Source organism: Lepeophtheirus salmonis, chromosome 1 (assembly GCF_016086655.4).
Source record: "Lepeophtheirus salmonis chromosome 1, UVic_Lsal_1.4, whole genome shotgun sequence".
Classification (NCBI taxonomy): Eukaryota; Metazoa; Arthropoda; class Copepoda; order Siphonostomatoida; family Caligidae; genus Lepeophtheirus; species Lepeophtheirus salmonis.
In genome coordinates this window covers 42,306,559-42,334,330 of record NC_052131.2, presented here as the reverse complement: position 1 = coordinate 42,334,330, position 27,772 = coordinate 42,306,559, and the positions used below count along the sequence as shown (strand labels likewise).

The window sequence follows — 27,772 nt, the reverse complement described above, 5'->3', positions numbered from 1 at the left end:
ACAGAGAATCTGGAATACGGACTCATAGACATGGTCGCTAAAAATAGTCTGGAATATACCACACGGTATATTTTCATGGACAACTGAACAAATCTAAGTTGTTAATGAGTTACAAGTATATACACAGGTTTCTAATCTACATTAAATTTGTTCTTAACTTATAAAGATGATAATCATTGGATGGATTATAATATTTTTGTAACAATTAAATGTATTTAAATTAACTAACCGAATTTCCTACATGAGGTAGTAAAGGGATAAGTATACAGAAACAGCAGGATGCTACCTTCAAAAGTATAGGGTAGTGTATTAAGATGAGTCGTACTTTCCATTTCTTCAAAAATCAAAAATGAGGGACTCCAATTCTATTAATTTGTGGATTGGGAATCCAAATATGAAGTTTTTAGAACGATTAAACAACTCTTAGCTACATAAATTTTAGTTTGAAAGTATTTTTAATCATGTTAGTTATATGTATTATCGAAGATAAACTTTACACAAATATTAATACTTTTTTGAACTGTCAATCCAAAGTTATTGATTTATTCTGAAAAATTATGAAATATTAGTCGTTTATACAGTTATTTATCTTAGGAAAAAGTAAGCTGTTTTTAGTAAATATATTATAACTCGACTAGAAATCAGCAGTTTACCACATTACATAAGGTACATAGAAACTGTACACTTAACATAATTAAGCTCGTACTTTTGTAGTTCTGCCTTAAATTTATATTGTATCGAGTCAAACAGAATACAAATGGCTTATGTTAAAACGAGAGCAAAATCAATCTCCCATTTGGGTATCTTTGACGGGAATGTCCGAGAGCTACTGATGTCTAACTTGAAAACTATGAGGATATCCTGAAATATGAAATTTACTTGAAGGAACAAAGTCAAGATGACCAGAGGAACTATCCTGTGGATAAACTGGTGGGTGACATCTACTCATGAAAACACAATGCTTTTTTCAAGCCACCTTTCATTAATAAAGAAGTCACCATCATTTCCAAGCTAAATGACATCCAGAATCAGGCAGTGAAGCTTTCCTTGGAATGAGCAAAAATAGAAGAAAAAAAGAGGTTCATGTTAAAATTGGACAAATTATTTAATATTTTTAGTTCGAAGCGTCCAATAACCAATTGTGAAGGCTGTGTGAACCAATTCCATATTCATTGTTCTGTTATAGAAAAGAGCTTACCTACATCAAAGGTCAGAAATAGAAGATTGGACGTGAAGGGCCCAACCAAATGAGGGAGTGGGGCCTTCCAGCGCACAAGAGACAGACGACGAAGTTAGAGAGGGATGATTGTACAAGAATAGACTTAAAAGGAGATGGATGAGAGGGGAAACATCCGGAGGAGCAGGAAAGGCAGCCAAGAAGGAAGGCGAAAGGTTCTTGCTAGATTTATGTGACGATTATCAGGAAGTGGATTAAAGTGATGCTGAATATATGATTTTCCTGAAACTTAGTTTGAACCTTGAAGATACGGAAAAAAACCAAAAAAAACTACATAGCCCTCGCTTTTATAAGATATGGCATAGGGTTGAGGCCAACTGCAGCCATAGTAACTGCAGTCCTGATTGATTCAGGAATAATTCCTCAAGACGACACAAGAAAAGGGATTAATCAGTATCCGGTCAGGAGTTACTTAATATGATGGTCAGAGGATGTATTATAACCAACCCTCACCTGTATCCTAACCCCTTCAGAGTTGAGAAAATTCATCAATACCCCTATGAAGGTACCCAGCTGGCCTTGTCACACATAAAGCGTTGAAAGGGAAGTAAAAATGGTGACTGAAACCTCGGTCAATTACTTCTCGCATGAAAAAAAAGAGATGTAGGAACTAAGACTCGAGGGACCAGACGATGACTAATCTCAAAAAATGCATCGAGGTAGGACTTGAGCAACTTGACTATGTTTATTTATTAATAAAATTGTTATTATTATTTTTTTTTCTCATTTATTTGGAGAAATCTTTGAAAAATTATATATATATATATATAACACTATTAAACATATTTTCAAACTAAAACTAATGTAGCTCACACTTGTCTATTCGTTCTATAGACTTCATTTTTTGATTCACCATGTAGAATACATAAATAAAGCAACCTTCATTTTTGATTTCGAGGAAATTTAGTAGGGTATAGTATAGAAGGGACAAAATACCCACTCAAGTGTCCCTCCCATAATAAAAAAACGTTTCCACGTATTACATCCAACACTTTTGATGATCAAACTCACAAAGTTTCTTCAGAGAGATTCTACTCATTGTTCAATTCGTACTTTTAATGCTTAACTATAGGCATGTTCATCACTAATTAAGTCCCATTCTTGAGATTTAATTATATAATCCATCCATCTCTCCTATTTACATTGCCATAACGAAGCTTCAATTTTTTGGTTTCTACGAGAAAAGAGTTAAATTATCTTCCATTTAGAGAAAGTGACTCAGTCAATTTAATTAAAAGTCCTCAATGTCATAAAGATCTTTGTTCCTATATGAGTTGTCTTCATATATTGAGATCCTATACAAATATATAAAATGATTATGATCAATCTAAATTTATTTATGAAGATCTGAAGGTAGTAAGAAAGAGAAACACTGGAATTGCAAATGAAATTGCCTTAACAATGAAATGATATGCCCATTTATGTAAATACATTTAAACAGCTAGCAGTATATGCATGCATATATATACATTAAGTGATAATGACTCTGGTAACCTTAATTTAATTATATTTCCTCTCATTCAAAGAATGATTGATTTTATAAATTTTTCATTTGTGTCTATAAATATAGAGTGACATAGATTAAAATGAAGGATCGAATTTCATGTGTGCCGGTTCATATCGAATATTAAAAGGGCAATAAAAAAACTATGACACAGACTTGATTGTGAATATCTTTCCAACTATTTCTCTTAAATTACGAGCACATACCTTTTAAATGAGACTAAATCAAGATAGGATGTACAATGTAGATATTTAAGAGGACTTAAGACTAATCGAACTCATAAAAACGTGTTGTTAGTAACAAGGCCTATTGTTTTAAAAACCATTTTTACTGCGATGCTGGTCCGAACCCAATCATCCTTAAAAAATTATTTCATTCCAAGACCAGTTTATAATTTATAGACCGAAACCCAACACAACTATGTAAAAGACAAGTGTGCTCTGAAAAGTCGTATTTTTCTGACTCGTAGTCATAAAGTTTCATAAAATCAACTAGGACTCGTGGATTTAATGAAACTGTTGAGCAACAGTTAATACTTGCTTTCTCTTTTGTTTTTTAGGGCATGTGTCTTATTGTTAATGTTTGATATCTACTATGACATTATGCATGCAAGTACATAGAGAAGTGGTTAGTTGATGACTTTGAGCTCAAACAAAAGTCTTTTGAACTCACGGAGGCTCATAGTAGTACAATATAAAATATTTTTGTAACGCTATATTTATTTATAAAAAATAATATTTGACTTTCAAATAAATTTCTTAGACTTCTTAGAAATAAATAAAAATATTATTTTGTAAAAAAAAAATATTGACACAGTTCTAGGAAAAGGGTCTTAAAAAGCTTCAACTTTTCCCAAATAGGGTAATTAAAAACCCCATTCTTTTCTTTAAAAAAGAATCAAATTATTTTATTAAGAAAAAAGTTTCTAAAAAATATACTTATTACTATAGAATTTATACCTATCTTTAACACCAAGCCCTTAAAAAAGCTTCGAACCTTAGAAATAGCCAAAAATAAGCAAAGAAGAAAAATATGATCTTTTTCTGAAGGACACGAGACTGAAAAGGAAAAAACAATGCTGTATTTGGTATTAAACTTTAATAAGTAGAGTATATGCTGTTCTAGTCCTTAAAAAAAGTTTGATTACGTTGGATAGTGTAATTCGTCGAAGAATACAAATACACATGCAGTTTGAAAAAAATCATTCTATCTTGTTTTTGTGTTGATGGGCCACATATGTTAATAAGCAATATGTTACAAATACTTTTCTTACTTAAGAACTATAACAAACGATAATGCAGAGAATACGCACTGATTCAAAAACCTTTGATATTGCAACTAATTATAAAAGGATGACTATATATGTTTCAAGAAGCTGTTGGAGTAAAGCATATTGCAGAGGGGGACAATGTTCTTGAAGGAGATTGCTTATTACCAACATATGCACTATGTATTGGTTAATCTGTAAAATGTAATCAAGGACAATGTATTTATATGAAGAAAAAAAACATCTTATCTAGAATGTAAGACATTGATTCATGAACACCAAGTGGTCCTTTACAATCTGAACACTTTGAATTTTAAAATTCAACAAGATATTATTTGTTAATTAACAATAGAAATTCATCAAAATTAATAATATAAAAAAATGTGGATCTGAGCTCTCTTAATCATTAATTTAGCTTCCCTTAGGGGGAATGATGACCTCACACCCCCTACGGATGTATTCGTCTGTCATGGCGTCCCAGTAGCTTTAAGAGCCTTGGTGTCTGGATGAAAGACACTGCAGACCTTCTCCTAAACATAAATCTAAAAGTGTTCGTCATCAGGGGTGAAGAGGGGGGGCGGGACGTGTCAAAAATGAGTTCAAAAGAGGCTTGTAACGAAGAAGATAAGGTTTCTTTCATTGGTTGTGTCAAAAGTGGACTCTCCACCCTCATAAGTCTCTTTCCACCCCCTTTTTTTATAGCTTTCTGTACAGTCCGGCGTGAAACTCAGAGATCTCATGCATGGGCCCTAATGGACTTGAGGAAATTGGGCTGTACTGTTTTCTTTCATTCATTCGGGTCCAGTTTGTCCTTTTTGACAGTGCCCTTATTACTTTTACAATTTTTCGGGCTTGCTTACGGCGTAGATGCTGGTCCTGGAAACGCCCAACTGCTTGAAGTGCGCGGTTGGAAATTTGCCGATCACGTTCAACTGTCATTTTCTCAACTTGTACGTAAGAGCTCAAGTTTTTTATTATTATTGTAACTAATTGTTTACATGTTAATATATCGAGATATTAATTTATTTCAATCACTCAACCTTCTTTAATTATTGATTTTGTAAGTGTTCAGATTTCAATGGACTACACGGTAAGAACGATCCATTTGCAAGCACCTTATGAATGGTTTAGTAACATAAACTTTATGTGTGGGATATTTTTTTGCAGTTTTGCTAGCTGTTGTACATATGATCACTCACTATAATTACTTTTTTGTCTGGAATATGCAAATAATGTATTAAATTTCTGCCATATTTTTTTTTTTTTTTTTTTTTTTTTGTTAATATTGAATTAACTCATACTTACAAAAACAAATACATATATATTCATAATAAAGAGATAGATTAAACATTTTTTTATCTTAGTTTTTTTCATTTCCCGGTATATAAATCCCGTTAATAAACAATAAATACTGTGAAATAGAAGTAATATTTTTCCCATTTTAAGAAATAATAAAAATTTTAAGCTTGTCCAACAAATATACGGGGTGGAAACTTGAAACATCCACACTTGTATTATATTGACTTGAAATAGAACAGTCTATAATTGTATCTCAAGCACGTGTTTCTTTTTGAATGCATTCAAATCGGACTACAATTGTCATCGCAACTACATACAAGGATTAGGATATTCACTCTTCTTCGCTGCTGCAATGGAACTGAACTTCATTCGAAATACTTGTAACTCTTTTCGTAAGAGACTTGTTGCCATCTGTGAGGCCAATGAATGCCAAACAGAATAAATAAATTTGACATTGGCTATGTATCAGAAAAAGATTAATAAAGATTTTTGTGAAATGTATAATTAAATAACTTTCTTTTTTCTTTCCCATTGTGAAAGATTACACAGTGGGTCCCAGGCCTTCTGCCATCGCCTGGAAGCAATCATTGCTGCTAAGAGCGGTTACATTAATGATTAAGAGAGCTCAAAAAAACATCTACTTATAGTACTAATTTTGTTAAAATTCAACCGTTAATAAATAAATTATATCTTGTTAAAGTTTTTTAATCTAAAGTGTTCAGATTATAATGGACCACTCCATATGTATTTAACATTTAATATATGAATTAATTATTTATAATTAAAAGAAGCCGATATTATGAAATACTTAAATGTATCCCACAATTCCCTGTAGGTGTAAAACTTCTTGAAAAATGAACCTTTTTTGTAGGTAAAGAGAATGAAGTCAATGCAGCCAATGGAATTAAAAATTGAACAAACTAAGGACTCTCCTTCATATGCATATAGTAACAACTTGAAATGAAGGCCAGCTCTAATGGTATATTCATTACGTGCAGAAACTACGTAACCAATTATAATTAATGGTCGACATACACACATTACAGTGTAGATTATGATCCAAATGATGGCCCCACTATATATAATAGTAGGAGCTATTGGTAGAATTAAAAGAAACTATGAGTCATAACATATTGCAACTTTGTTATCATACCCTTTTGGTCATGTCTCTCTTTTTCCAACGAACCAATTAATTTAGAAACAATGTTTTAACATAATGTAGAACAAAAGTGTCAAAAACTTTTTGGTGCCACGCCCTACATTATCACCTAAAGAATACAAAAGTTGAACAAAATCGTCAAAAATCAACAGCTGATTAGAAAAAAATTATAAATCATCAGCTGTTCACAAATTTAAAAAAAAATTAAATGATAAATATTAATTTTTTTGGAAAAAAAAATCAAAAATTCGAATTTTTTTTCAAAAAAAAAATTGAAGAATTCTGCAGCATTTCAATTTCATTAAAAATATTTTCTAGTTACAAAAAAAAGTCTACTCAAATCATGAATTGCAAGGAAAACTTAGTAGAACTAAGATTGTGTAAGGTGGAAGTTTTTTGAATTATAATAAAAGGATTGAAAGAGCTTCTTTCGTAGAATATTGAATACCCATTTAATGGGGTATTATATGCGTATATGTACGACTACGTAGGTATGAACAAATGTACACATACACGTATTGAGATAAATTACCGTTTGTCTTTAACGGTCGACCATCCTTTGTATATAGTGAATCAACTTGGTCTGTATTGCTTCATAACTAAAGGTCGTAAAAAGAATGAAATTTATTTTATTTTTATTCTTAATTGAATGTGGTATGGATAAAGGAATGTTTGAGACTAATTAGGATTCATATCAAAACCCTTCACCTGTCATGTTATTGAAGTAGTCCTTGCTCCTCATCTCGGAGATTATCGATATATTAGACACATTTATGGGATGACTATACTTTAACCATTTGGATCTGTGCTTATCTTTGTAATAAAGCTCATACCTATGTTTTAAAGGATTTGTGCATAGAACATTTTATTAGTAATGTATCAGTACTTAATATGGGAATTTAAACCAGTCATGTCGTACATTTTATAGGAGGGCAATCCAAAGGAGAAATTTTTTCAAATATTTTTAAAAAATCAATAGCTATTCACAAAAAATAAATTTTTTTATCAAAAAAGATGGAAAAATTAAATTAAGATTTTAAATAAATGAAAAAAACCAAAAATTATAGGAAAAAAATTTCAAGAATTTATAGGCATTGACAAAAAATTTAATTTTTTGGGAAAAAACAGTTAAATTTTTAATTTTTTGGAAAAAATTATTCCAAAATACTTACACAAAGTTCAATTTTTAGGAAACATTTTTTTAATTTCAAAAATCCACCGCTATTCACAAAAAATAAAAAATTTTGGAAAAAATTTCAAAAATCTACTACTATTTACAAAAAATTTCAAAAATTTTTTTTTACCAAAAAGTAAACATTCCTTTATTTTGGGGTGGGGCTACTGCTTTCCAGCCCACACTTCCTGCGGACACCCTTACATAGGTCTTTGAAAAAGTCCCAAATTTTAAATTGCCATCTAAAAGTAATTATTTCAATAATATCAGGACTGAAGTAACGATGTTTAAATGGGAGGAGGAAATTTAAGGGTGCACTAGATCAATTATATAAAATTTGAAGGGGGGGTTTCAATCTTTTTACCACCCCCTTACAGCACCCATGTCTAGGGCTGGGATTTCTAGGTCAGATAAATTAGTGTTTTCAGATTAGAAAAGGAAAAACGATTGTTGCGTTCTACATTTTTCTTATTTATTCATTCTTTATCAAATTATTGTTGTGATCACATCTCCCTCTAATGAAGAATCTATAGTTTGCCGCGTACCTTTGTACAAGATAATTAACATTATTAGTGTAGTCCCTAAAAAAATTATCCCTCTGTCTGGATTGAAATTAATAGGATCTGCATCTAATTCATTTTTCCTAGGAGCTCATATTTTTCCATTTGGATATCCTAGCTACACACCTTCTAATCCTCTCTTCATGTTCTGTTCAAGGGATCTCGGTATGTGTGTGCCTCACTCAGTGGATCTCATTTTCTTTAAACTAAGGATCGTTCATTGTGCAGATGTCCCTTCGCATCAAGTTCCTTGATCGTGACTTCTGAGCATTGTATCTATGTTCAAAAATATATAAATTTATCCAGATCTTCTACGGAATAATCGTATACTTCTATAAGAACTAATGAGTTCCATTAAAAGACGGAATAATCGACTGAAAGCCCAAGTAAGGAATACAAAGAGTTATCAACTTCCATCTACTGTTTATTCATTTAAATTCTGAAGTCTTTTTTTTCTTAAGTCAACTCTGTTTCGTATATATATGAATAATTATATTTCTTTATTACTTGGGTGTGGTTCTTTTGTCATGGAAAAACTAGTGTTGTGTCGGTCCTTACTTATTCTGTCCAGTCCAATCTTAGATCTGGTCCTATCAGTCCTTGGGACCGGTCCTTTGGACTATGACTACTACAATTGGGTAAAGAAAAAGAAGGAATAAATTTGAGAAACATCATCAAGGTCCGAACTTTATAAGTTTTAGGACTGATATGCAAGACTAAACTGAAGCAGACAGAGACTGAACTGGACGGCATTGAAGTCTTCAGTGCCAAATAACAAAACACTAACCATGACTAATATTACAGTGAAGTATTTCACTTTGCCTATTAAATACGTTTATTTTAATTCTTTAAGTACAATATTTCATACACGAGAATAGTTTTTTATTACTTTTAATTAAGGCTTAATTAACCTTTTGATTATTCTTAGAAAACTATGGAACAATATTTCTTCAAAATAATCAAGATAAAGGGTAGGGCAGCAAAACGTGGACTCGAGAGATGGATTTAGAAATACATTTTCAATAATAGGCAAAAGAATAATATTAACATGAAATGTAGACAAAGTTTTTGCAAAACTTTTTTCACTCAATATTGCCAACTTCATTATCAATCTCAGCCTTTACATGTCACCAGAAGGCTCTATAGGAGTTGATGAAAAACTCCTCTGACATGTTGTCCCATGCAAACACTATGGAGAAGTTCAGTGAGTCCACATTTGACGGTGAGCTAATGTTGGTTTCCCTCTCCAAAGCGCTCCATACAGAAAAGTCCTGTGGGTTCAAATCTGGTGAGGGACGAGGTCATATCTCTCTGGACAAGAATATAGCCATTTTATCTGAGCAGAACTTTTGGCACTTGGTGGACGTATGAGAGGAGATCCCTTCCTGAGTCCACGTGTAGTTACCCTCTGGGTAGTTGGTCTTCAGCCATAGCAAGATGGTATACCTAAGCACCTTGTAGTAGGCCTCCTGACCTATTTTCTGTCCAGCCTTGGAGAAAAAAAATTCGGAAGTAACTTCTTTCCATTTGAAGCATCAACGCCTAAGAACATCGTTTGGGGCGGATGTTTGGTGAGGTATTTGATCCCTTTGATCTCTCCTTCTGTTTCAACAACTCCCACTCGTTTAGGCAGTTGTGGAATTGATCAATTGTGAAAATATTCTTGTCCGAGAAAATTTTCATAATTGACCCATTTGCCTTGATCCTTTTGAGGATTTTCTTGCACTTCTCGAGCTTCTTGGTTTTCATACCCTATGTCAGAGGTAGCGTGGGCTCTTTTTTTTAATCCCAATTTGTGCGGTATAACCCTCCTGATGGTCTTAGGAACCACAGGGAAGTCGTTTGCGAGGTGATTCATCGACTTAGTGGGACCCTCTTTTATATTCTTCTCTAAATTATGACCTCCACTTCCTGACATCCTGGAGAGGTCTTGTCCGTTTTTTTTTGTTTTTATCACATCAACTTCAGGATCTAGGATATCTGAGATGCGCTGTCTTTTTGCTTATGGCTTGCTCATGATGATGAAATGACTAAATGACGAGTATATTTTTTTGTATATAAAAAGGACGGTGGAAACAGAATCTCAAAAAATAATAAAATTAACCTTTTCATAGTAATTAGCAAATAAACATTAATTGACAGTCCACGTTTTACTGTAAATAGATGATGATGACACTGGTTGATATTTACAATTACATTATTAAACAAAAGTTTTTACATTCAAGGCATGTTTTAGTATGAACGCGGCCTGAGACAAAGACAAATATGCATGGTCCTTTTTTTCAAATGATCTTTTTTTTTTAGGAGAAAAAAAAATTGAGTGGCCTTTTTTAATTATTTAATTTATTTTTTCTTCTATATTAGAAAAAAGTCAAGTGATCTTCAAAAAATACTATTTTTGGACATTATAGGTAGAACAGTATTTTTTCTCATCACCTCAAAGTGAAAAGCATCCATAAAAAACAAAAAATTACCACTCTCTAAAGATTTGAAGCTGTTGAATTGGAATTATATCTTCTAAATATGTTAAGCAATATTTTGCTTCCATTATGTGAGACTTTAAATTTTCGAATTGATATGGATCAAATTAATATAAACAAGTTTATAGTGTTTATATGATGCAAAAAGAAGAACCAATTAGTCACAGGCAATGAAGCAAATATTAACATATCTTGAATTTCTTTTCCATTTTTTTAGTAATGGATAGTGACTTTTCGAAAAAATCATACGTACGTAGGCTGATATATATGTGCATCTATTTCTGGCTTAACAATAAAATTCGAATATTATTAAACCCAAAAATGGTTTTATTGTTTTTCAAAGTATTCTCCAGCATGATTTATACACTTGTGCATGGGCTCAACCCAATTGTCGAATCTCTTTTTCCACTAAGAATGAGACACCTCCAAAATATGGTTTTTAAACGCTTCAACAGCATCTTTTGTCGACGAAAATCGTTGACCACGCATTTTTTTCTCTTGATGTGCAGGAATAAAAAGAAGTCATTGGGTGTTAAGTCAGGGATGTACAGCGGATGACCCATCAATTCGACGTATTGGCCGGTCAAAAAGGCGCTGGTTTGAGCCGATGTGTGAGAGCTCGCATTTTCATGGTGAACAATGATTCGTCTTCTCTTGTCGAATTTCTCCAAAGAACTCAGGCAAACAAATTGAGATATACCACTCAAAATTGACTGTCCTACGATGTTCAAGTGGAACAGCCGCCACATGACCAGTTTTGCCCAAGAAACAGGAGACCATTTGCTTCGAAGTATTTCTTCCACGAACAATTTTCGTTGGATTTGGCTCGTTTTTGAAGAACCACACGGTCGATTGTTGTTTTGTTTCGGCCTCATACGCATAGATCATTGATTCCTTACCTGTCACAATCTTATAAGCGTATTTTGAAGCACTGTGAGTGTAATTTTTCAATATTTCTTAGCCCCAATCGACACGAGCCTTCTTTTGAGGATTGTCAAATTGTGCGGGATCCAACGAGAACAAACCTTTTTTTATGGCCAGGTGCAATATTGAATGTATGCTGGGAGAAGAAATGCCCAAGGATTCTTCTATCTCACGGTATGTCACATAATGATCTTGCATTATCACTTCACGCACAGCATCAATGTTCTCTGGGACAACGGCCGTTTTTGGACGACCTCCAAGGAATTCGTCTTTCAGCGAGCGTCAGCCACAATTGAACCAATTCTTCACAGGGAAGAATTGGATGGTACTTCATCGTCTACAAAGATTTCAGTTCATCAATGCACTCTTGTCATGATAATCCACGTCGAAAGTTGTGAAAAATTATCGCACGAAAATGTTCATGACTTAATTCAATTTTATTGCCAAATTAATTTTTTCAAGTCCCTGTAAACAACAGAAATGATGGTCGTACGTCAAAACATTCTAAGTACGATTATGCTATTAAAATGTCAAACTTACCAAAGGAAATGTCAAATTGCACCAGACAACACTTAGTATAGCCTAGGGCAGAAATATATATAAAGCAGCCTACGTAACAATTAATAACCAGAATATTATAATCTAATATATATATTCTTTGATAAAAATTTTAGGCACATTCAAGAACACAAAAATGTGATTTCTATGGGTTTTTTATGATCTTTCTTGAAATTTCATTGAGTTTGTACTAAAGGTAAATATTAATATTAGTGATGTACGAATAAAAAAAAATCAGCCGAGTCGGGTTCCACTACCATCTTTATGGACGATTCCGATTCTTGATTATATATAAAGGAATTTCTTAAACAAATAACAAACTTACATATATAAATTTTGTAATATATAACTTTTTATTAATTTTAGATAGGAATAAAAAAAAATATATATATTTTTTTATAATGTATATCATAATTAGTTTTTAATACATTTTTATTTTTAAAATTTAATTAGTCTCCACATCTCAAGAGTAAATTAATTTCTGTTTGGCTCCTATTAGAGAGTTTGACCCCCCGGCCTTTGTTAGATATTTAGATATAGCCTCCTTGACTCCTCCGTCAATAAAAAAAATGTTGGCAACACTAACACAGGCTATTTTCTATTATTTTACTGCTTCGGCCCACATGAGATCAAATGGTCTTGAACAGTCTCCAGTTCCTAATTGAGTTTTATATGCTTGCCCTAGGAATTGACATATGTGCTCGAGCATGGACTCGTGTCTTTTTTAATGAAACCGGGAAGGATACTGATGACTCGAAATTAACTCAGAAATATATACTTGATTTTACTTCTGTTATTAATAATATTGTTCAACAAACATACAAAAAATAAATATTTAGTGAAAAGTTAGTTAATGGCTTTAAGAGTAAACCCCTCAATCCAGCTCATACCATTAAATACTTATTGAACGACTCATGATACAACTCAAATGTATGGGGCACAAATCTGGAAATTTGTATAAATTGGAGGTAAGAAAACTTCTGGAAGCTTATATTCCATTGGGAGAAGCAACATCAAACTTTTCTGAAAGAGATTCCAATCTCTTCACATGTGAGCAGGTGATTATTCACGCTACAAATAAATTTCGTACAATAGACATGTAATCCGTCAAAATTTGAGATATACTTTTATCAAAAAAAATCCTGAAGAGACGTCAGCCTGAACCAATGCAACTCATTCAGCATTTTCATGATTGTAAATATTTGACTAAAAAAAAGCTGCTTTTGATGTTGATTTCAAGTCCATTGTAAGTCGGTGAGAATACTTTTTTTCCAGTGAAAACGAGCCTCGTACTTAAGAAGTAATAGCAATTGTAGTTGTTTAAGAAGAAACCTCAATTCCAAAAGGCCAAACTTATGGAGTAAAGATAAAGGAATTATTAAATAAAAAACTACTTCTAAAGTAAATAATAATTCATTTTGCACTGATAAAGTATTTAAAAGCTACAACTTTGTATGACCAAAGTGGGGACTTGAATGAAACTGAAGTCCTTGTACATTTAAAAGAGTCATTCTTAACTCTATCAACAACTTCTACCGAACCTATACGAATTTTTTAGTCTTCGAATTTATTATAATAAGCTTTGCAATCGATAAGCAGATGATAATCTTATGATCTGCAATTATTACAAAGAAATATCAATTTAAAGGATCTAAAAACTAAAATGTAACCCTTATTTGTGTCAATAATTTTCCGATAATTTTTTAAGGCTTATCCATTTAAGAGAATCCCAAAAAGATTGATAATTTATCTGCTCTAGTAATTGATTATATAGAATGATAGATATTGTATTTTTATTTTTGTATGTTCTTAAAGGAAAACTTGATTAGAGAGTCGTTCAAAATCACTTTCTAAAGAGATGAATTTGCAACTCTATATTGTATTCTAATAAGGTTGTTGAATGGAGAGCAGACGAGAAGAAAGTGGACACATTCTTGCTTTATTAATATTCTATCATTTTAACTACATAACACAGACAGTCTACGTATATATACGTATAAATAGATTTATTAAATTAAATATATAGATTGACATTTATGTAGTGGAGAATATGTGGCCTGACGACTTCCATATATAATAATATGCCTTGATATTTATAAATAAAGCATCTCTTTATATACATAAACAGTAAAACTCTTATTATTATACCAAGACATTATTAAAATCAGACACTTTGAATTTTAAACTTCAACAATATATAATTTATTAATTAACAATAGAATTTCAACAAAATTAATACTATAAATAGATGTGGGTCTGAGCTCACTTAAAGATTATTATAGCCGCTCTTAGCGGCAATGATGGCTTTCAGGGAGCGGCAGTGGAAGGACTGGCACCCACTGCGAATGTTATGGTATCCCAGTGCGTGCTGGCTGACAGTGGATTTGAGAGCTTCGGTGTTTGCATGACGAACATTGCTGCTGTCCTTCGATCTTGACATGCATGCAAAAGGTGTAGTCTAGAGGGTTGGCCTCAGGGCTGTAGGGGAGCCAAAAGTGTCAGAAAATAGTTCAAAAGAACTCAAAGAATCATTCAAAAGAGTCTTGCAACGGAAGAAATGGGTTTCTTTAATTGTATTTATCAAAAGTGGCCTCTTCACCTCAACAGGCTCTTTCCATCCACTTGTTTTTATTTTTTTCAAAAATTTATTCCCTAATATAACAATATCTACACCGACTCCATTTGTTTAGAACACTTGCTCACATTTAGTTTGTGTAAAATTTGTGACTTTTCGGTTTTCCTATCTTTACGGATATATTTAATAATTTTTAATTAATTAAAAATACTATTTTACTGTCAGGGGCGTCAACAGAATTATACTTTAGGAGGAGGGAAGGCTTGGTTTTTGGGTTTTGTAAGAAAAAAATCCAAAAATTATAATCTTTTGGAAAAAAATTTGAAAAATTGTATTTTTTGAAAGTAAATTTCAAATAAACAATTTGATATTCATATTTTTTTTGGAAAATCTATAAATATTCACAAAAAAATTAGAAAAACTTATGTCTATTCTCAAAAATTTAATTTTTGCAAAAAAATAATCAAAAATCAACAGTTATTCACCGAAATTATATATTTGGAGAAAAAATTCATTAATCCACAGTTGTTCACAAAAATATTTTTTTATATAAACATTTAAATATTAAATTTTTAATAAAAAAATTCCAAAAATCCTCAGCTATTCTCAAAAAAATTTTAATATTAAATTTTTTAGTAATAAGCAAAAATCCCAAAAAAACATTATTTTACAATGCCAATCTCGATTCCAGAAAAAAACACCTGATTCTGATTTATCGTTTCTTCCTACGATCAAGTATTTATTTTTCTTTTTTATATATAAAATTAATAAAAAAAGCTAATTAATTTTTTTAATCAGAACAATAATTCCTCATAATTCAATTTTAATCTTCTATTATTTTTTGTATATGGCGTCAATATGTCTTCTGAGATCGAAACTTCTACTCTAGTAGACTAAAGTCGATTTTTTGCAGTCAATCGCTCTCTAATTATAATAAAAATCAAATTGTATGTGTTATTTTTTTGATTTTCGTCCTAAATTGTTTTTTGTTAACTTGATTCGCATCCTAATGTCAAAAAGGTTATACAAATATGTTAATATTATCCTATTTAAATATGTTTGAGATCCTTTGAAAAAAAAAAAAAACTAATGCCTTTTCAATATTTAATCATAGTCAAAGAAATTTTAAGAGATGAGTTGTTGACGTGCAAATATGGTGTTTGTTTGGTATGATTCGCCCACCTCAAAATAATAATAATAAAAAAGCAAAAGTTTTTGTCATATTTGTTAATGTCACAAAATATTAGGTTGGAGAAAAAGTAATTTCGTATTTCCCACCTTTTTTTTAACTAAGTATATCTTGTTCATTATTGATCACATCGGTCATACGATAAGGTGTTGAAAATGTTATAATGTAAACTAGTAATGATTGTATTATACTTGAGCCGTTCACCCGTGAATTATCATGCGTCTACTTTAGAAAGTCTCAGAGGAAGAAATTCACCATATTTACATTTTTAAAACGTAAAAACAAACAACGTATCGAAAGTGACCAAAAAAAATTGCCATGTATTCGGGGGCAATACTCTTTTGGTTCTTGTTGCACAACAGTGGTTCGAGCGATTTCATTCTGGCGTAGTGGAAGATAATGATTCACCACACACTGGAAGGCTTGTCGTCAAAGATGTCGGTAAATCATGGAAAATATCAAGATAAACCGCCATGTTAGCAGTTGTAGCATCACCTAGGAGCTGAACATTGATCATAAAACCGTTTTGAACAATTTGCATAAGGCTGGATACGAAAAGAAGCTTGATGTTTGAGTGTTACACAAACTGACCCAAAAAAATCTCATGGACCTAATTTCCATCTGTGAATCACTGCTGAATAGAAAAAAAATCTATCCATTTCTGAAGAGGATTGTAACTGGCGATGAAAAATGGGTCACTTACGTCTTTGTCAAGTGACCCAGACCGTGCCCAAACCAAGATTGACAGCTGGGAAAGTGTTTTAGTTTGTTTGGTGGAATTGCTTCTAATGCATCCATCCTACAGTTCGAATCTGTAATCAAGTATCTATCACCTGTTCCTCTTCACATGTCCAACACGCTTGGGGATACAAATTTGACCTCAATAGAGACTTGTGAAAATTGTTTGTGTAAGTTTTTTGCCAATAGGGACAAGGGATTCTAAGAGAATGGCATTATGAAGTTTGGTTCTCGTTGGTAACAAGTTATCAAACAGAACGGTGCATACTTGACTTAAATCGGATTAGTGTAACATTTCCTATAAAGCATTGAAATAAAGAAAAAAATACGAAATTACTTTTCCCCCGACATATTATGTAGTTTGTTTGTAGTATACTTATGCTTAAAGTTTATTTACCCCACCACTTTGGCAAAAAAAAATTGCATGCATTTATAAGAATGTCTTTGCAACATACAATAAAAAGATAAAAAAACCTGGCTTGATCTTTCAGTTTTGTATTTTCTTCATATTTAAATGTGTCATCATAAGAACAAAAAAAGGAGTAAATCCCAATTAATATATTTACTTCATATAAACAAGTACATATAGCTCATGGACTCATATATGTCAATTATAGGTTTCGTATTCTAATTTGTGGGATGAGTATTCATACTTAAAGCTTAGATCTTATATTTGATTTAAGTGACTTAATGTGGCCCCGATATGGTTTTTCAAATAAAATTGATCAACTTTTAATTATTTCACTGTAGCAATGAGTCTTTGATACATTAAATGAACCTTGCAGGTCCTCAAAATAATTAACAAAAATAGTTTGCTAATATAAATTGACGATAATTATTCGTCGAAGAATAAAAATGTAATTAAGACTCTATTTCGAGAAAAATAATTGAGGTTTGCTTCTTTTTTGTTGACGGGGCGTGTACGAGAGTCGTTTGAACAGTCCACACAAAGTCCAAGAGATGACATTACTGGTGCGTATCGAGGTTATGTTTAGTTAACAACATCTCTTAGAAGAACACTCACTAACTTTCAGCCAGATTGTTCTATTTCTTTCTGTTTAGTATTCGTTTGAATCAAGGAAGTGGAGTGATTTTCAAAGAATGGACGAAAAAGAATATCGTGTGTTGATTAAGCATTACTTTATGAATGGTAAAACACTTCAGTTGACTGAAATAAGCTTGATAAACATTACGGGGAATGCACCTTAGATGACAACAGTTTATAAGAGGTTTCAAATTTTTTGGAGTGGCCATATTGGCACAAGTGACGATGAACGTTCTGGACTCCCTGTTGAGGTTACTACTACAGAAACCATTGATAAAATCCAGGATATGGTGATGGATGAAATAAGAATGAAGGTGTATCAAATTACTAGTGCTAAGGTCATCTCAAGTTGGAACCCTAATTCCATTAATTTTGCCACCACAACTGGTGCAATGACATGATGTAAAATGACTTTTTTGTGGGCCACTCCTGGGAGTTTTCCTTACAGCTCGGGTTTCAAACTGTCCAATTACGATGAATAATTTACATTTGTAATAGTTTTACCCTTTCTTAGATAGTCGATGAGGATATTTCATGAAAAATTTGGTTGTTTCATGTAAAAGGCTGTCGATGTACGATAACATTTCAGCTATTTAAAAAAATGCATGAAATTGCATGAATACATTGCTAATATTTTTATATTCCTTGCGAATCCAAAAGACAATCGCTATAATCTTTCCGACCAATTCCTCGATTCAAACAAATGTCAAACGAAAAAATATAGACCGATCTGGCTGAAAATTGGTGAGTGTTCTTCAAGAGATGCTACTAACTTAATATAACTTCAATAAGCGCCAGTAGTGTCATCTCTTAGACTTTGCAATGCCTTTTTAAACTACCCTAGTATATGAATTGCTTCAAGAAGCAAATTAGGAAAAAAAAGATATATTCGTCAGAGGCTCTCGTAACCAGAGGCGGCAAATTGTACAGAATTCTTCTTTTCTTTAATACAATTTTTTTTATGTCCTAATAATAATAAAAATTCCCTCTCTACACCCCCTCCCCCCTCAAAAATGATTTTTTTAAAGGGTATAGAAAATTTACATTTTTACCCCTTGTTTTGAAGTCGCATCAGCCAAATAGACCGCCACTTTTCGTGAAGGATGGACAAAAGAATATGAAAATATTAAAAAAAAAATCGTCAAGATGACAAATAATTGTGTTATATGTCATGAATGTATTTCAACACTACCTCTACCCTAGAAAAAATACTTTAAAATGTCAAGAGTTTACTGTAACAAGTATGGTGCAGGTACAAATGAGTCATACTGAGTGATTTCCCGCCTTGTCTTATCTCTGGAAATTAAAAACAAGCTGTGGTCAATTCCTTATATAATAAAAAACAGAGACTTGTTTTAAATTAAAGAAAAAATTGGGGAAAAGGTAAGAAGTAAAAAAGAAATAGGAGTTAATTTTCCATTTCCGTTCTTGACGTCATTACAAGAAGAAGAAAAAGTTATAATTTGGAAGACGATCAATAAACATGCATTATCAGTGCTTATCTCCTTTTTTTCTTTTTTCAAGCATTTTTTTAACTGAAATGTTATCGTACATTGACAGCCTTTTACATTAAACATACCTATACTTATGTTGAACAAAAATGAAAAAATAAAAAATTCGTGTTAAATTTATGTGGGTGAAGGAAATTATCTACTTTTTTTTCAAAAAAAAAAAACTTTCTCTCTTTTTTTATGACTCTTTTCAAGTACGTTGTTAGAGTGGGAAGGGAGTAATTCCTATGATGAAACAAGAATTTAAACATGTATTTCAACAAGAGATGGAGCCAAGTGTGCACTTACTTTGTAAGTGAATCACGACCCATTATAAAGGAAGGGGAAGTGCGCCTGTGAAACACAAATTTAGGGTTTCTTAAACTATTACGGGATTTGTAAGGAATATATTTTACACATTGGGGCTTATGGTTGTCATATTTCACTATGACTTGGAGATGGATAAAATAGGTAAAATCTTATTCATAAAAGAATGCGTATATAAGTCATATTAAAGACTTGTAAGGGGTAACAAATTAGTCATAAGCTACTAAAAAATTTAGATATTGTATTCCATTTTTATTAAAAAGATTCAATTAATCGAAAATCGATTTAAAAGGATCTTTACAACAACCTAATCTTCTTTCAATGATCAAACTTATACAAATCGAAAGGATTATTCAGATGATAAAAAAATATAGAATCCGGATATAAATTTGTGGATTTGAGGTGGAAGGTACTAGAATAGCAATGTGTTCAAGACAAACACAGCTTTGGAAAACCGAAAGTGGGTGTCGCAAGATTATTTTCAGAGAATAAGAATATAATTTATATTAACATTAGTTAGAATGGTATCAAAACTTAAATCATTGTGCATGTTCTTTTTTTTTTAAAAGTCTCTTCTGGATCATTTTAGAAAGTACTTTACGGAAGAGAATGCTCCAAAAAACATAACATGGTACACCCTTTTTACCGCCAGAGCTAATCATCTATTGTTTGATATGGAAGATGTACTTATCAAACTTTCATGTGAGCAAACACTAAAGACAAGATTTTGATAAAATACTTTAAGCAGCTTTAGACTTACTTTTACCATTTGGATTAACTTATTTATGTGAGAAGACCTTTTTGTATTAACTTACATCACAAAAAAAATACAGATCGCGGCTTAGCGTTGAGAATGATCTTGGAGTTGCTGTATCAATAATTAAACAGAGTTTTTCACAATGCATAGTGACCATCTGTCACATTAATAAAATGTCACATCTATAAACCTATTTGCATATTCACAGTCTATTATTTCGTCGTTGTATTTCTTATTTATTTTTTAATATATGTAGAATTAATATCCTTATTTTGGATGAATAATGTCAAAGAAATTATATTATTTGCCTCCGTTTGGAGCTTTATAGGGTTGATTTGGCCCTTAAGTTATTTATTTACATAAAAATGTTATATTCAACTCTCAATGAGAGGTGTAGGGGTCGCACATTTTAATTTTTTGCAACGATAATTCAAATATAAAATTTTTTGGACAAAAAATTCAAATAGGATTTTTTTTGCTCCCTCCAGCCCAACCCCTGCAAACGCCCCTAACCATTTATAATTGTTCTAAAAACTTCGTCTCCATCTCCCTTTAGTCCAGCAGAGCACTATTGAGTTTCGAGAAGGATCCAAAGGGCTTCATAAAAGAAACTAAAAAAATTAATGATCTGAAATATAGGACTAACTGAGTTTTTTTTAACGCAATCGTATCGTAATATCAAAACATTATTTACAGTTCAATCACTTAAAACCGACACTGCAGAGGCCTCAAAAATTACAGGACTGAATAGAAATGTATAGCTTAATTTACGAGTAACAGGATAAAAGATACGACTATTATTCTTGATTTCATTTGGTAGTTTAATCATGAGTAGAGAATAAAGATAAATATAACATAGGTAAGTTTCTCATGAAGAAACAGAACACGTTTCGACACACTAATTTATATAATTGGAGATACCTTAGTACACCCAGTACCCCTCCAACGAAAAATAAAAAACTACCTACATACATTATGAACAGATCTTACCTAGATCTTGTACGCATCATGAGTTCTTTAATTATAGCCAATATTATCAGGGGCGTCCACAAGTTGTAGGCTGCTGTGGCTGTAGCCCCCCTCCTCAAATTAAGATTTTATTTTATTTTTAATTTTTTTTCGTCATTTTCGGCAAATTATGCAACAAAGAAAAAATATTAATATTTGAATTTTTTTTACACAAAATTAAATTTTTTGTAAATTGTTATGAATTTTTGATTTTTTCCTCCAAAAAATTTAATAAAAAATTGCATTTTTGAAATTTTTTTCTAAAATTTTTTTAGCAAATATTTTTTTTCTTCTGAATAGCTGTTGAATTGGATTTTTTTTTTTCAAAATATCAATTAATTGAAATTTAATGTTTGAATTTTTTTACCAAAAATTTAATATTTCAAATTTTATTTTTGAAATTTTTTTGCGAATAGCTGTAAATTTTTGAAATTTTTTTCAATAAATTTAATATTCGAAATTTCATTTTGGATCTTCAATAAAAAAATATAAATTTTCAAAAAATAAAAGCAAAAAATTTAAATAAAGTTTCTATGGATATTTGAATTTTTTTAGAAAAAAATTATTTTTTCAATTTTTGAAGAATAATTCTAATTTATCAATTTTTTTTTGCAAAAAATAATTTCTCTCCATAGCTATGGATTTTGAAATAATTTTTTAAAAAATTTCAAAAACCAAGCTCCCCCAAAAAAAATTGAATAATAATAATATATATAATCCTGCAGACGCCCTGTTTATGAATCATGCAGAGGTTGTAGAGCGCGAAGAGATAACTAAAAATATGTATAAGTGAGTAAATTGAATCTAGGATGGATCACCCATTGTTTCTATAATGCTTATCGTCATATGGAAAGAGATCTGAGAAGAACAAATCTCTTGGTTTATTTAAAGAATAGGATGGCAAAATGGGACGTAAAATTACAACCTTGGAAAGAAGACGAACCATGGTAATTTATTGTACGGCGTGGTTAATATAAATTCAATGATTAATAAAGAGGTGAAAAGGAATACAAGAAGAATAACTATGAGTAGAGATGCAAAAATTCTGTAAATCCTTATGAGTGCAAATTAAAAAAAAGAAGTTTATATTGACAATTTAGATAAATGACATATCTGCCAACAGAGGTAACTAGAATTGTATAAAATATGACGTTAGGTAAAAATTGAAGAAATTGAAAAATGACATAGTAACACTCATAATTTAAATAATGTTTGAGAGAAGAGCAGCTTAGCTGCCATGAAGATTTATTCGATTATCTGCAAGTATGGAAATAAAGAAAAAAACAGCTACGTATCTCTCAAGTACATAGGCAGGAAGTGCATCCATGGCCATTCTCCATTTTACTCCTCAGTTCAACGATGACTTAGCCCCCAAATCATTTTTAATACTACTGAGTGCTCCCTAAAAATCTGAATACTGAATTAATACTATAAAAAAATAGATGTGTGTCTGAGCTCTCTTAATCCTTTATGTATCCTTCCTTAGCCGCAATGATGGCTTTCAGGGGCGGTGGAAGACCTGGCACCTGCTGTGGATGTAATCTTCTCATGGCGTCCCAGTGCTAGATAATAATGACTTTGAGGGGCGCGGTGTTTGGATGATGGACGCTGCAGGCCTTCATCAGGTTAGCATCAGGGCTGTAGGGGGTCCAAAAGTGTCAAAAAAGGGTCTAAAGAGGCTTGTACCAGAGGTAATGGGTTTATTTCATTGCTGGTGTCAAAAGTGGCCTCTCCACCCTCACAAGGCTCCTTCCGTCCACTTTTTGATAGTTCCCTGGACCGTCTGTTGTGAAATCCCAAGATATTTTGCATGGGCCTGAGGGGATTGGCTTAGGCTGTTGGCTTTAACTAATCGGGGTCCAGGTTAGAAAATGTCCTGAAGACGCGCACAACTACTTCGAGTGTGTGAATGGAAACTCGTCGATTACGTTCAAGTGTCATTTTCTCGAATTGAACGTAAGCTAGAGAGATTTGTTTGTTCTCTAATTTATTTTTTATTTTTTAATATATCAAATAATTTTTATCACACAACCTTAATTTATTATTGAATTAATAAGTGTTCAGATTTCAATGGACCACCCGGTAAGACCAATCCATTTGCAAGCATCCTATAAATGGTTTAGTGACATACATATGGGCTGTGTTCATAATTCAAGGAACCATCCTGTACTATCCGTCATTCATGACCACATACTACTTTGATTTTCTCTCTTTGGGAATTTAAGAATAATGACAACAGCATTAGAAAGTTAAAAAAAACAATAATCTTACGTGTTAAGTTCATACTATACAACTTGGGGGATCACTATAAGCTATGATATGGCTATTTGCTCACAAATAGCCTTAAATTTCCAAAAAGGGATAAATAATTAATAAGAACACTAATATTAATAGCATTTAACAATCATATACTTTTTTTTAAATTTATCCTCACAAGGATTTCGACAATTTTCATATCTCTAACCATGAGTGAAAAGGTGGGAAAAGTTATAATAATGAACTCATTAATTTTAACTAAGTTTAAATATTGAATGGAAAATGATAGTGGAACATGTTTTTTGTTCATTTTTGAGTGCCTGAATGCCCCCCAACCCGTTACACGATTAACCAGAAAATTACTAAATAAAATATTTATTATTTTGAAAATGTTCAACCCTTTTTTGAACCTCCTGAATAATTTTGCTTAAAATGTTTTTTCATGATGTTTCATATTGGGAAGAGGTTGACTCTTTATATGAATCCCTTTTGTACTTCCCTGCATAGTATGTATTTCAATTGTTCAAGACTTTGTATATTCTGTCATGAATAAGACTTATCTTTTTAAGTGCAGTCTACATGGCATCTTTCAACTAAGGTTAAGAGCTACAGTTTGGCAATTCAATTAGTTAAGTAAACCTTTATGTATATTTCATTCAAAAGTTACTCTTAATTTATACCTAATAAAAGTATTTATTTTTTTAACGAAATATTGGAGCCTTGGATGATCGAAATTGATGGAGTCACTAACTGATATCTATAATGACATCATTTAATTAAAATAATATATGGGACACGACTTTTCAATCCCAAAGAATTAGGACAGGACCAGAAATTTCGGGACAATATAAGTAATTAATAATTAGGAATATTTACTAAATTTAATAACAAAGTTTGGATTACATACAAGTTAAAACTCAAAATTTGAGCCCTCAGGTAAATTGCATATTTTGGGAGGAAGGGGAAAACTCCAACAACCCCGACCAATTTATTATGGGTCCAATTTGGCTCATTCCAGGATTATAGAGTCCTGGAGTGCATAGGCACTTAAATGGTGGGCATGGCAAGCCCGCCATTCCAGAACGTCACAAAAATAAAAATCCAAAAGGATTTAGGTCTATTGATGAGAGGGGACATCTCCTTTGCCCAAAAATTTCCTAAATGTGTCGAGCAGAACTTTGATTTTTTAGACATTGTGACAAAAATTATCATCTTTTTGCAAACAGTTACAAAATTGGTGTCCATCCAGGGCTTGAAAACAACCTGGAGCACCTAAATGTAGGCATTGATGTCAATTTTTGTCCCATTGACAGTAAAAAAGTGGGGTGGTATGACTTTACCATCTGATGAGATGACACTCCAAATTCCAGAACAATAGATACAGTAGGGTCGATATCCACCAATTTTCCGGTCAATTCGTCTCAATCTCCTGACTGGGTCGTCCAGATCTCTGGATCTGTATCACGGCTCCATACAGGTTTTTTATACTCTCTTGGACCTTATAGAAAGTCAATTCAGTTACTCCATCGATTTTCGTGATTTTCGTTTAAAATAAACCTACATCGGCGTAGAATAAACAAAATTTTTTGTTGCCTATGGTGTTGGTGTTTAATTTAGCCCTCAGCGTTTATATAGTCGCTCCTTTTTTATTGTTCTCCAAAGACCAAATAGTGATATGATGACCACATGATCAATTTTTGAAGCAGAGGTTGTCGTTTTGTTTTAAAAAAATGAACGTAAAGAAATTAATGCATGAGCGACTGAATGGAAATTTTTCAGAAATGAACGGATGAACAAAATGAGTGTGATCGGGCCAAAACCTAATATAAACATTCATATAATTTTTAGCTATCTTTGATCGCCATACTTTTCTTAGTCCTCCAGGGGGAGAAGAAGGTAATCAGAGCCTTTATTGTTCTATTCATCATTTTTTTTAAGGAGATGGGAGTGCCGAATTTGGAAAATAATTGAGAGAACCAAACAATACGTACAATCTACGTACAAGCACATACTGCACTTAATTATGAGGATAAAAAAAGTCAGTCAACGACCCAAGATTGAGTGAGCAAGTATTGATTAAATAGTATCTTTTAATTAAAACATGTATTTATTAACTATCATATAGATCCACACATGATTGAATTATCCCCGAGGCTCAAAATGTTTTAATTCCCACGTAAAGCATTATTGATAAGAATATAATTATCTTTAGTTTCCATTAAGAATATTGATAGATTCTCCATTTTTTAAAGGAGATCAATCAGCTGATTTACTTAATTGCATTAGAATAGAGAATAATTATTGGTGAAAATCATTTTATAATGTAAGATACATTTATCCTTAATAGAAAGTTTGGAATTAATGGACTGCATCAAATATTTCTTTGCATTACCTGACTAACACAAAAAGGTCAGGGGCGACCGCAAAATTATATTGGGAGGGGTTGGGGGGAGGGCTTTGGTTTTTTTTATCGAAAAAAAAATCCAAAAGCTAAATTTTTTTTGAAAAAAAAAATTCAAATACCAAATTATTTCGAATTTTTATTTCAAAAATCCATAGTTATTTAAAAAAAAGTTTTGAATATTAATTTTTTTGAAAAAAAAATCAAATATCCCCAACTGTTCACATAAAAATAGATTTCTATGAAAAAATTTCGAATACTAAATTTTTTCTTTGCTACATAATTTCTCCGAATGACCTTTTTTTAAATAAATAATCTTTTAAAAAAATATTTACTTCCATGTTCGTGAATTTTTTTTCATCCCGACCAAAAATATTCTAGTAAATAAGGAAAATATTTAAATTGGTGAGGATCAAGGATTTTCGGTCATTTGGACGGGGGCTACAGTTCCTCCAGCCCTTGCAGACGCCCCTAAATGTACTACGTATTTTGTTGTTAGCTCTTAATGTTTCTGCTTCTTTTCCCCTCTAATCAGTGTTTTGAACGTTGATTGATTGAATTAGAATTAGCTCCTGTTAATCTGTGAACAATCCTCAACAATTATTGAATAACAACTCTAAAGTTGGGATCGCTATTGGTAAAATAATGTTAAATTTACAATTCCGATTCTAATTTATTATTATTTATTACTGGTATTTAATTATTCAAAACTTTTAAAAAACACCTCCAAATGAAGGATTTTTGGTTTTTTCTAGAAAATATAATATTTGAAATTTAATTTAATTTTTCTATTTTTTTTTACTCCAGATACAATGTCAATGTGGTATCATTATTGATTCCCAGCTATAAGGAATTTAGAGTTTGATGTGGAGCATAAATCGTTTAAATTTGCTATAAGAAACGGGGAGAAACTTCATTTTTATAATCACTCTTGAATTCCAAAATAACCTTATTTTCCTCGGAAGACACTTTAATGACTTGACTTCTTCAGGCATATGTATCATAAATCATCCTCATTCATTCAGGTCTTTTTTTGGATTCATTCATTACTTGTTTTTATTTTATAACTGAAAAAAAAATTTCAAAACTTTATAACTGTCATCAACAGTGCAGAAAAAAAAAATATATATATATATAACTTCTGCTAATTTTAATCTAACCAAAGATGTTTCCATAACAGTGGATATAATGAGGATACTCAATATATGCAATTTTTAATTTTAATTCAATTTAAAATGATAGTATGATAAATAATTATACTTCAAATGCTTGTTATATGCCACATAAGGTAAATAAATTAAGTGTTTTTTTGCAGACAAATATATTTTGTCTGCAATTATAATCATTATACACAATCTATATCTTTTTTTTTTTTTTTTGTTTCAGTTCCGACAATTTGAAATTTACTTTTCTCCAAAAACTTTTGCACACTCAATTATATTTCATCACTTTTCAATTTACCCGTCACCTCAGGCATTGATATAATACTAGTTCTTTGTTTAGTTCTCACTCATTTTTCTGTACTTTCAAGAGCCTATATCATTTTTTCTTAAGATATGTCTCTTTAGTTTTCCATTTAGTTTTTGTTTATCATGAAGAGAGCAAACAACTTTATTTATAGCTATGAACGGATTTACCATTTATATAGACAATAATAATTATCTAATATCACTTATAAAATGTTACTTGAATAAATATATATTATTTCTTAACAGTATTTAATAAATTGCTTAAGCTTATTGTAAGTATTCGTTTATTCTGAATTTCCATGGTTGTTTTTTTTGAAAATTTATGCGAAAAAGTTCTTATTTAATTATCTTTGAG

At 31.5% G+C, this 27,772-nt stretch overlaps 1 protein-coding gene and 1 long non-coding RNA gene across 4 annotated transcripts in view; one reads left to right on the top strand and one right to left on the bottom strand.

The window, feature by feature from the left end:
- Nucleotides 1–27,772, bottom strand: part of LOC121129302 (uncharacterized) — a 95,690-nt gene that overhangs the window by 9,801 nt on the left and 58,117 nt on the right. The gene's annotated exons all lie outside the window — the stretch shown is intronic.
- On the top strand, nt 19,864–20,476 carry LOC121129320 (uncharacterized). Its single transcript, XR_005868415.1, has 2 exons — nt 19,864–19,986; nt 20,096–20,476. It is a non-coding gene; the product is annotated as an uncharacterized lncRNA (long non-coding RNA).